This window comes from Cupressus sempervirens, chromosome 8 (genome assembly GCF_028749045.1).
Source record: "Cupressus sempervirens isolate cs-2001-9-10 chromosome 8, ASM2874904v1, whole genome shotgun sequence".
NCBI lineage: Eukaryota > Viridiplantae > Streptophyta > Pinopsida > Cupressales > Cupressaceae > Cupressus > Cupressus sempervirens.
Genome location: NC_143125.1, coordinates 121,616,635 through 121,626,040, shown reverse-complemented (window position 1 = coordinate 121,626,040; position 9,406 = coordinate 121,616,635).

Here is a 9,406-nt window from a genome sequence, read left to right as displayed (position 1 = left end):
CAAATTCTCTAAAACTAACATCTTTTGAGGAAACCTTTGAAATTTTCTTAAACTTGGAAACCTCATCAATAAACAATATACCCTCAAGAGACCTTACCAAATAAAATACTTTTATTGTAGTGAGGACTTTGAAAGTGGTAATGTATACCAAGATGAGAAAAGCTAAAAAATAATGTAAAGAATTAAGAAGGAAGAAGTTATGTTTCAAATGAAAGGAATCATCAAAACTAGGACATAAGTATGTAAAAAGGAGTCTAATTCATGTAATAGAAACAATAATCAACCAAACAATTGAAGGGACGCTACCTAAGAAAAAGAAAAATGATCAAGAGAATCTTAACAATATTCAATCAATGAACGAATGAGAAAGCTAATGGATTTTTTGAGGAAGTTCAAACCAAATACTAGAAAAATATTTGTAAGTTGGACTTAAAATAAATAAATAAAATAATTAATAATATAATTTATTATAATTATAATAATCATAATAAATTTATTAAAGAGAGACAATATGGTTACCCTAGTACAATTTTCTTTCATATGGTATCTGCAATAAAGGGAGAACCACTATGGCACCCTATTGTAATGCTAGAAAAGGAAAAATATTTTTATTATAATAATCATAATAAATTTATTAAAGAGAGACTATAAGGTCACCCTACTACAATTTTCTTTCTTATGGAGTCTACAACAAAGGGGGAACCACTATGACACCCTATTACAATGCTAGTAAAGGAAAAATATCAAAGGTAAAATAAAAGAAATGGATTCACTATAGAGTCTAAAATCAAGGGAAAACCACTATGGAACCCTATTGTAGTACTGGTTAAAGGAAAGATAGTAAGGGAACCCTACTGAAATGGATTTCCTATGAAGTCTACAATCAAGGGAGAACTGCTATACACCCTTTTGTAGAACTAGTTAAGGAAAAGACAATAAGGGCACCCTCCTACAAATGAATTTCCTAAAGAGTATACAATTAAGGGAGAACTTCTAGGGCACCCTATTGTAGTACTAGTTAAGGGAAAGCTGATAAGGATGTTGGAAACTTACAATTGAAACAATTGTTATTTTATCATTGATGTAAAATCTATGGATGAGACATATTGCTACCTAATCTAAATGTCATATCTATTTGATTGATGAAGAGGATTTGAGAGTTACTCATAACTATAACACCTAGAGAAAAGGTTGAAGTTTGATAAAAAAAATTAATTGTTTATGTCAAGGAAGCTAAGCCAAGCCGAGAAAAAGAGTAAAATACTAAGGATTTCCGAGTAAATCTAGTGTTGATCAAGAATTTGCATCAACCAAACAAGTTAGTTGATGCCGAGCTAGAGAGTTTTTTAATGACTAAGTATTTCAGTATTGATCGAGTGTCAAAATTTAGCGATTGCCAAGTGACAGTAAAATTTCAAATTCAAAGAAATTGTAAGATCAAGTCAACTCAGTGGATTTCTTGGGAGATGTAAAACATGTTGAAGATATGATTGATGAGTTCGATCATTAAATTCAAGGAGGTGATCAGGTAAAGACATAATAGAATGATTCTAGAGAAGTAGATAGAGAATAATCAAGAAGATGTATAGATACATTGAATCTAGTTGAATGTGATCATAAACCCTAAGACCTATGATAGATGTAGAAAATGTTAAAGCATAGATTGCCTATTTAAGGTGATAAAGAACCAAACATTTGGCACCTAGATCAACCCTAGCTAGTGTGTGTGAGAGTTTTCATGTGAAGGAAGTCATAAAGATAAAGGTTGATCAGATACACACAATCGAGTGAATGTGAAGCTAAAAGAGAAATGCTTGCAAATGTGATGATTTTGTTTATAAGTGAATTTGAGCAGAAGGCTTAAGTGTTGATGAGAAGAGTTGACTAATTTCTTGAAGGGTGTCCAAGAAAAAAAAGATTAGAGATGAAAATGAAAGGCTTATAAGTGAACGAACATAAGGACAAGACAGAGATCTTAAACCAAAAAAAGTGAGTTGTAATCACACAGATAAAAAGCTATTGTTTTCTTTCTTATCATTGTAAATAATTTGTATTGAAATACTTATAACAGAGGTTGACCTAACAGTCATTTGAAGACTTAACAATCTGTGTAAATATTTTAATAGGTAATATTCTAAATGCAATGATCAAAGTCTTCTTACAAGGCCACTCCTAATAGGGTGATTAAATCCTCTAACTAGGTCACATTTAATAGTGCGTATTGTAACCTTTAACAGGGTTGGCTCCTAACAAAGCTCACTTTGAAATAGTGAAAAAGAGTGACATGTTGCTGGTGGTTTTTCCCAAATTGGGTTTCCACATAAAATCCTAGTGTCAAACTGTGATGAATGTCTTATGAATTTTTTACATGTAATGATGTTTTCATTATACAATACAAGTTAAAGTTTATGACAATTTTATAGTAGAGACCAAGCAATAGTAGGATAAGAAGAACAATGATGTGTTTAATGCTTAATTGTTCAAGTGGTACATATAGACCTTGAGTAACTGATTCACCCCCCTCTCAGTTATTCTAAACATTTCTAACCAAAGATACCCTAATACAAGAAACTTTCCTACAAAGTTTGCAAGAGGGAGAACCACTAGGGAGCCCCATTATAGTAATAGTTAAGGGAAAGACAATAAGGACAATATAATACCATTAACTTTTCTATAAAGTCTATAGTAGGGAGAAACACTAGGGAACCCTATCATAGTACTACTTAAGGGACATATGCTAAGGGCACATTTTTGTAAGAACCTCTCTAATAAAGGATATAAGGCATAAATAGATTAAAAAAAACAAGTATCCCACTAAGTAGACCACCTCATGTGAATGCCTATCACTTTCCACCAAGGCCAAGGAGGAAAAATTTTAATTCTTCAACTTAAAATGGAATTGGCTTGGACTAGCTTATCACATCTCAAGTTTTATTTGAATCTTTTATATATATACTTATGTTCACTTTGGGATTCAAGGTTCATATATATATATCATAAGGAAGAAGTGCATTTTGTAAATAATTCTCCTAACCTGGATCATTCCAAATTGTAAATTATAGGGTAATTAATTAACTAAAGTGAATTATAAATTACAGGGTTCAACCAAGAATGGCATAATTGTCAAAAATTGAGGTTTGGTTGACACTTGAATGTACTACTTATGTGTTGCATTCATGACAGGTTTTGTCATTGATGACAACATATATTTATGTGATCATGATAGATAAAGATTCTATATATTAAAGGGTAATTGTTACCATAGAGAAGTTAGCATATGGAAGGTTAAGCTATGTGAGATTATGCTTATGTATAAGAATGAGTATAGATATCATATCTATGTTTGTTGGATATTATGTTGAGCTCTAGATAAGTCATAATTCATTTGGTGAAGACTAGTAGCAGAACAATGCACATGAAATAATGTTAGAGATAGTTTGTGGTATATTTCCTATATCGTATTAGCAAGGTGGAACTATTTTTTGTGAGCTCAGATTATGGTAGAAGAACATTTCATGTAGATATGATTGTGATAGAAAGGCTTAGAGATTATTCTAGAATGGTCTCTATTGTGAAATATGTAGTATGGTTTATTGGCAACTGACTGTATTGAGAAAATGCATTGTGTATCATTGTAAAATGTAATAAATGTATTGTAGCATGCAAAAAGCTTAATGTAATATTTTTAAGATATTTATAAAGATGTGTATGCCTTAGCATGGTCCCATGTTATTAATTGCACATTGGAAGAGATTTAATAGTATGATGTAAATATTTATTTTTGAAGGTATAAAGGAAAGATGTTTTCTTTGGTTGGAGATTATCATATATCATGTATGTTATACAATGAATATGGTTAGATGTGTGATATTGAATGTTGGATGATTAGAGTAGAGAAAATATAGAGTTGTTCAATTGTGTTGAGCTTCAAAGGAACTATTTTGGCAAGTAAGTTGCAGATCAACTAGTTTAGAATTTTGAATATGTTACTTAAAGTTTAATCATCATAGTTGCCGAAGCATTTAGGGAGTGGGTCTATTTTTTCTTTATCAACTTCTACCATAGTTATAAAATTCTAACAAGGTTTCAATGTCTCCTAAATGGTATATTTCCTCTAACAAGGAGTTTTGTATTGAATGTCCTACAACTGACATCTAACAAGGCCAAACTTTTTCACAAGGAACGTATATATATTAGTACACTATCTTGTGCGTGCCATCCCCATCGGGGGTTTCCCTATAATCAAGGGTTTCCCTAGTCAACAAATTATTGTGTCATGGTGTATATTTTCTTATTATTGTGCATCATTATTTTAATTATTGGAGTTATGATTTATAAGTTTGGATTAAATAAAATTTGTCACAACTAAGTCACTCCCTATCTTAGTTGTGTGTGGAGTTTAGTTCTTAAAAATTAATATTAGAGTGTCATGTCCTCTTTGATAAGGAAGATTAATATAAGCTTTAGGTGATCAATGGATCACATGAAGAAAAGTTTGAAGTTTGATAATGAGAACTATGATAGTTGGAAAGATAACATGTCAACAGACTTGACCTGAATGGGGAATGAGTATTGGGTAATAAAAAAGACACAAGTATAAGTTAAGACATAGAGTGAGATATATTCAAGTAAAAATGAAGAAAATAAGATCTTCTAGTGTAATATAATTGTAAGGGAAGCATTGATTAGTGCACTTTTAGAGGATGAGTTCATTGAGGTAAAAGGTCTTGATCTTGTATTGGATATTTTGGACTCAGTTAGAATGAGTATATGAAGTTGGTGAACATACAAAGAAAGAGAAGTGGTAGAATTGAAAAAATAAGCTAGAAAATACCATAATACAAGAAGAAAAAACTATCAGAACATATGTACATAAAATTATACAGATTACTATAGGTCTAAGATGCTTTAGAGGAACCATATCAAAGGATGAGGTTTGTATTAAGATTCTAATATCCTTGGTTCCTTCTTTTGACAAAAGCATAAATTCTATTGAAGAAGTTATTCCTCTTATTGAAAATTTTACTAGAGAAATGTTAATTGGGAAATTTCAAGGTTTTGAAACTAGTAGACTGAAAGATGCTTTTTCTAGAGTTGAGACTACTTTTTGTAATGACTGCCCCTGCAAAACCAATGCCACATCAACAATCTCCGTAAAATGTGAAAAAATCAATGCGAATCAAAGTTCAAAAATATTGACCAGTTAACAATAGTTGATTAACTATCATTAACTTTAACATAAATGATACATATACATATATGCTCAAATCTAAAAGAAATTATAATTTTGTTACTAGAATATCATGATGTACTAATTATGTTAACCATTTTGATAGAAGCTCCAGAACCTATCTAAGAACATAAGGGAGAGAATATTGTAGGAGTGCTTTAACACCCTACTACGAAGCTGTTAAGCTTCCCTGAAATCTTTCCTGACATGAAAGATACCCAGCCTGACATCAAGAAAGACTAAAAAAGAAAAACTAAGAGAAAGGTAATGGAATTGTGTAGTAACAAGAAATCATATTCTAACTATTATACTACATAGTCACTCAAAAAATCATATAGTTAGACCAGTATCCATCTACCTTGTTAAAAGAATTTATCCTTAATTCCAATTCACATCATAACCATCATAAATGCATGTGAAACATGTAAGATAAGCATTGTAAACAATTCATAATGTGGCATCCTCAACATGCCATTTAGACCATCACAAAAACACTTTATGACTTTATCAACCTATCATCTTCAAAATTACACCTTGTAAAATCTAATTCCATTCCATTCATATAGAAAAATTATGCCAAGACTCTCCTTTAACACATAACACATCATGATTCTCATACGCATTCTATACATATTAAAGAATGCAATCATCCACTTAACTATCAAACATGTCAATTTCATAACTCGTCCTTTATTTATTCATATAGTTTGATATGCCTTTTTACTTCAAGAAATTATAAATATAAGGGAAATAAGTAAATTACTCTTATTCCAAACAATTCCTTATCCCTATTTAGGACCAAAAGAGACCTCACCATACTTAAACACATAATACACAATTCATAATAGAACATAATATGCAATGACTCAATCCTATTAGGCATTTTCCACCTCACCATTAGAGCATGGAGTGTAGAAAAATACACACAAAACCTTAGTTGACAAATCAACCATCATGGAATTGAACAATAGTTAATCTATAAATGAATGTGAGACCATGACATTTATCCAATGATTTGGACCTACATGTCATACCTCATCTAATGTACATGATTCAAATACAAGCATTCAATGTTCAAGATGAAATATATACTTCAACTTCAAGAAAACATTTAAGAACATCACTTCCTATTGTCAATCATACAAACACCTCTCTCATAAACAAAAGAACAATGGAATTCTCATAACTATTTGACTCAATGGATTAGTAATATGTAAATAGAGTTTGCTTGCACATAGTTTTGATTGATTCCATAACTCTCAAATACAATAAATAAGTAATAAATAAAACTCTTCTTGCAATGTCCTAAACAAATAACCTCTATATGTATGTCCCAGTTTTATTTTATAAATCTTCCATAGTTACAGATAACAATCAAGTTGGTAATGCTTAATTATCAAGAGGATTTGCATTACTAAACAAAATGTCTATTAACTTTCCATTCAAATTTTACATCAAAACAACTTAACGTAGAAATCATGAAATGTATTACAATATCCTCTAATAGCATTTCCTTTACAACTAAGAACAAGCATCCATCTAACAGTGATTCTCTTATAATTATAGTGATAATATTTCTAAGAAAACATCAAACAACAATTTAAGGTGTGTGTGGGTGTCCATACTCAACACCAATTCTACATGATGTAGTTAATTTGACTAACTGTGAACATTCTTGTCTTTGTCCTAACTTTAACAACTTAATACAATTAGAATAGTTCAAAACAGGTTGTTCAATTATATACCTCTTTGTTAAAAAAAATGTTCAAACACTATGTTTTCTTCTAGCATTATCCAAGTGTTTTTAAAGGTGAATTGGAGCTTGTCTATCTGTTTTCTATTAACCTATATAGAGAACTTTGATACTCTATTCCAAATGTTTGAGTAAGGTTTAAACATAATGTAAACACTTGAAGAAGAAACAATGGTAGCTGTATGTATTGTGGTGATCTAAGTAAAAATTTCTTCTTTGATTTGGACAACTCCTATCCAATAGAGTGTTAGATAAAATTCACTGTCTAATTCATAATTGTTCCAAATCTTTGTAAACTATTATAAATGGTTCAAATTAATCTATTTTAAAGAATCCCATATGACTATGCTTAAAACAAAGACAAAAAAAATTCATTCCTTAAGTCACAACTAAGTTCTGGATAGAGGGAAGCTATTAACTGGACTTGGACCTAAAATGCCCAACATGGTATCTCATCTATCCATTGGCTTCAAGGCATTTTGACCCGCTACTCCCATATTGGTCTTAGATGGTGTTAATCAACACATACAGTCAATGCAAGAAGTTAAAAGGAACCCGATACAAACATGGTGCCAAGACCCCTAAAGAGACAAGGGCATCATTCCTAACTAGTCTAATAAAGATTTAGAAAATTCATGAAACAACTTCAAAGGATCTGTCGTATCCAACAAAGGCACTCCTACTAGAGATCATAACCTAATCCCCTCTTGTATATCATTTTACAACAACAACCATGGTAATCATTTCACATACAACAACTATGGAAAATATTTCTCATACAACAACAATGGCAAAACATTTCACATACAAGAACAATAACAAAAATAACAAGCAACCACACCACTTGCATATTTACACTTACGAATTAAAAGGTCAAATAAGTATTTAATGATTTTTATTGATGGGAAAGGGAACCTCAAATTGATGCTGGTTTATTTGCCTTGACGTACTCCCTTCATCCTCCAAGCCTCTCCACTATTACTGAATCTCTAGCCATTGGTCCTTCAAAAAGTTCCCTATTCTAATTTAATTAATTTCTAAATTCATAACTAACCTCCCTCTATTTTTTGCAAATTCCCCTTTTTAAAGAATGTTTTTCCAATTCATAGGCAAACTATTAAGGTGAGATGAGGTAAGTTTATATTTAATTAATTAAAAAATGGTTGCAAGAATTAGAATCCTTGATCCATGTGGCAATGAGAATGTCAATTTATTTGGGCAAGGAAAGTTGGGTTGTGACACTTTAAGAGATAGTAGACATAAAGATAAGAGAGTACTTACAAAGAGCACATGTACCAGTGAAAGTTATGGACAATATGCAAGTGATTGGACATATATTCTGTAAGAAGAAAATATGATTGATGAATTTTTATCATTGATTGTAAAAAGGGAACCTAAAGGTAAGGATATTTTCAGAAACAATAGCTTTGTTTATTGACATTACAACCAGATTGGTCACTTTTCTTATAAATGTGCTAAGAGAGAACCTTAGGGAAAACCTAGACCTTACAAATAAAATATTCCTAAGGAATGTATGGATGTCAGTGGTGATGAAATTGAAGTTAAAGAGATTAATTTTGTAGATATTGGTGATGAAGATTAAATTGGATTTTTTTGTATTAAGGAAGAAAGTGTTTTCAAACAAGAAATGTTAATTATTCCACATAAAGTGAGTAAGAAATCAATATGGATTATAGATAGTCAATGTTCATGTAGTGCCTATCCTTGTTCACATCTTTTCTAGACTTATTGTTGTTGTTATTATCAGACTTTGATGGACTAGTATTATGTTGATGGATTAGTGGTATTGTTTTGAGACTATCAAACATTATGTTATGGATTCAGTGGTTATATGATGAGATCATTTAGACTTTACATTTCATGCATACATAATAATCATTATATTGTTTTCAGCTATTATTGATGATTAGTTGGATGGTTTATTATCTTATGCATTTTATCATGGATACTTACCCCATACTTGCATGCGTATGGTGTGCGTGTTTTCTTATTGTATGGCGTTTCTGATGTGGTTAAGGAAGGGAGTTGTAGTCACCTGCTTAGTCAGGATCTACACGATGCACCACTTCCTGCCATTGTCTGTTTAGCTTAGCATTATATATTGTATGTACATGCATGGTTTTTTTGCAGGTTGCAGGTGCCGGGTATCGACTTCCCTGAATTGCCAGGATGAGCGTACCCTATTATACTATCTCAATGATAAGAGAAGGGAGATAAATTCTCAAGTCCAAATCCCAAACCTTTAAGCCAACTGTCCTAGTGAGGTAGGAAAAGTATCTGGATATTTTACCCACCGAATGTGTCGGATGACATGATTCATGATTTTTAACCTTTTAGACTGATTTTGAGTGATTTGCTCTATGATGGGTTTTCATATTTTATCTTGGAGGTCTATGGTGAAT